This window comes from Gracilinanus agilis, chromosome 3, assembly GCF_016433145.1.
Source record: "Gracilinanus agilis isolate LMUSP501 chromosome 3, AgileGrace, whole genome shotgun sequence".
Lineage (NCBI taxonomy): Eukaryota > Metazoa > Chordata > Mammalia > Didelphimorphia > Didelphidae > Gracilinanus > Gracilinanus agilis.
This window is the reverse complement of record NC_058132.1, coordinates 6,325,799-6,329,044: the sequence shown is the minus strand read 5'-3', so window position 1 is coordinate 6,329,044 and position 3,246 is coordinate 6,325,799.

Below are 3,246 nucleotides of genomic sequence, written 5' to 3'. Positions count from 1 at the left end.
AACTAGTACTATATGGCTTACTGAGGAGGAAGGGATTAAGAATTTTAAGTCTGTTTGGTGTATACAAATAAAACTTGTCATGACTATGCCCTATATTGATAGAATAATAAATGGATATGGTAAGTGGACAGTAATAGACTCAGTAAATATAGTGATTAGCATAATTCCATAGCCCCCTAGTTTAAGTAGGATGGCTGCTAGGATCATTGAGCCTGCAATTGGGGCTTCTATGTGTGCTTTAGGAACTCACAGGTGTAGACAACAGAATGGTATTTTAAGTATAAAAGCAATTATTCATGCATATCATAATGCATATCATAAAGTGGGTTGGATATTGAGTAATTTATAGAATTTATTGTAATGCAATTTGTTAAGATGTGGAGGGATCCCAAGTTGTTGTTTAGGTTTAGTAGGGCTACTAAAAGTGGGAGTGATTCAATAAGGGTATAAAATAGAAAGTAAAGTCTGGTATTTAAAGTTTTGGTTACCCCACCTGGTAATGACAATAAGAGTTGGGATTAATATTGTTCCAAATAGAATATAAAATATGATTAAGTCTAATGAGGTGAAAGTTATGATTAATGATAGTTGAATGATAATTAGTATGGTCAAATATGGTTTTTTTCATGTTAGGGACTATTTAATTAGGTGGTTTTGGCTGGCTATTATTAAAGGAAGAAACCAGTATAATAGAATTAGTAGGGGACCTCATACTGTATCTATAGAGAAGGAGATGTTAAAGCTGTGGTCTATATCAATCTTGTGACATAATAGTGATAGGTGTTATATTGAACCTCTGGGAGCTTGAAGATCACCTTTGATTGACAACTAAATCAGTTGGATGGAATGTTCCCAGGGAAGTCATGCAAGAGGCAGGAGGAGGGCAGTTGAGAATCCTGAAGGAGTTCTGGGTCTTTGACCTGTGCTGAGGCTGGAGATCGGTGGATCCTGGTCTTGGAGTGCGAGGGTGCAAACATCTCTCTGCAAACTCTTCCTGTACTTGAGATACTGTTCCAACCTGTACCTGACCACCACCTTGGTGTCTACTGCCCCTAGAAATTAGGAGTTACATCATCTAGATATCTAGGTTTCCCAGGGCCCGGGAGGGATCCGGGAAGTGGGCAGGAGATGAAGAAGAGGGTGGAAAGGGTGGAAATAACTCAACTGTAAGGCTGAAGATCTATTGAAGAAGAAGTCAAAATATCCCAGCAGTTTACCTACTCTGGTTTAGTCCTGGCCAGGCTGAACCAGAGGGAAGCTACATTGATTCTTCATCTGCTAGCAGCTGATATTTTCATTAAAATAGGGTCTCCTATACCACAGTCCTTTACCTTATCCTTCTTGTTTAATATAAAGTTTAAAGTACCTTCCTAAAGCAGTTTCCAAGCTTGTTTTGGGAAGGGAGAAATCTCAGTCAGAATACAAGGTGTTATCCTAGCTAAAGAGCCCAAATCAACATATCAATTAACCCCAGGTGGGTCCTGAAGGGATAAACCTCTTAGACCTGAAGGATCCTGCCTGGGAAACTGTTATAAGGGAGAGAAGGGTCATCTTATTTCTCTCTGTACATCAATTTACCATCTCAAATAGATCAAGAGACCTCCCATAATTATAACAGTTTTTGGCATAGCCAGGCTTTGGACCTGTTGATTTCAAAGAAGGATAATGGGAATTGTAAGAATGACATTTATCCTGAGCACTCTGGCAATGTTTGTCTATTCATTAACCCAGGGAGTGATGAGGCTCTGGTGTTATACAATACCGGAATATCTAGTGAAATTAGTAAAGATATATGACACCTATAGATATCTAACTATATCACTGGCAGAGTTTCTATCCTATCTGCCAACAGTGGTTGTAGCTTTGGTGGCTTTCCTGCAGACAATTTTGGCTTTAAAGAAAATAAATGCATGGGTTAATGGCAGAGCAAGGACAGATACTGAGAATGTCATGTCTTTAATGAGGGATCAGTTGAAGATGATGATTGAGATTAACAATAAAATCAGACTTGGACAGGAATTGGACAAACATACCATCTTACAATTAGAACTAATACAAAACATGTATCTTCCTAAAGAAAATAAGGCTAATAAGAAGACAATGGTTGACATAAGCACACAGACTGAAAATGAAGCTGAGAGAGAGACTGGTGTGGCTACTCAGACTGAGGAGAGGGCAATGGCATCGGCTACTGTGACATTGTTTCCTTTTGTGGACCAAACTCAGTTTAGGGCAGATGGTGAAGCTGTAAATATGAAAACGTATAAGGCTTTTACAGCACAAGATTTAGAGGTGCTGAGGAAAAGATTTCCCAAGTTTTTTCTCTCACCTTACAAGGCAGCTAAAGAGTTAAAAAGGACATTCAGTCTTTTTAATCCATCATATCAGGACATTGAATTTGTATTGGAGGAATTCTTTACGCCCAGTGAAAAAGCCAGGTTTATTGAGGAAACAAGATCAAATCCTGTATTAATGGACTGGCCTAGAGACCATTCTGGCATTGATTTAAGTTCACCAGAAAGCATGAGGACACTAGTAAAATGTAAATCTGACCTGTTAGAACCTGTAAAAATTCACGCAAAGAGACCTAACGGTTGGGGCAAATTTGAGAAGATGAGGCAGTCTGAGGAGGAACATCCTAGTTTATTTTTAGACAGACTGATAGAGAATTCTGAAAACTTATTGGGATTTAATAGAGATAGAGCAGATAAGGCTGTACCACATATCAAAAGGCAATTCATAAAAGGTGCGAGTATCCCAATACAGGTATATTTCAGGCAAAGCTGTCCTCAGTGGGAAAAGTTATCCTTGGAGGAAATTAGGAAACATGCAACCTACATACATGAGTCCATACTAAAAGAAAACCAAATAAAACAGGAATTAGATTCAGAAAAGGATAGGACCATCAGAGATTTGAAAAGTGAACTCAAAGAATCTCCTAGAGAGAGAGACAGAGATGAATTTTGCGATTTTGCATTGCAAATTGCTAGAGATAGAGAATCTAAACCTAGATCCACCTACTACAAGCAAAAGAGGTCAAACAGATTCCCAAATGCTATCTTTATAACAAGGCAGGTCACCTTTTGAGGGAATGCAGGTTCAGGAAGAAGATTGATTTCTCCAAAGATAAGACAGATTCATGCAAGAAACCATATACTAACAATAGTTGGGCAAGCAAAGTACAAAAATCTCAAACTTGTTGCCAACATGATTGCAAAAGATCAGATAAACCATCATTAGAAGAAA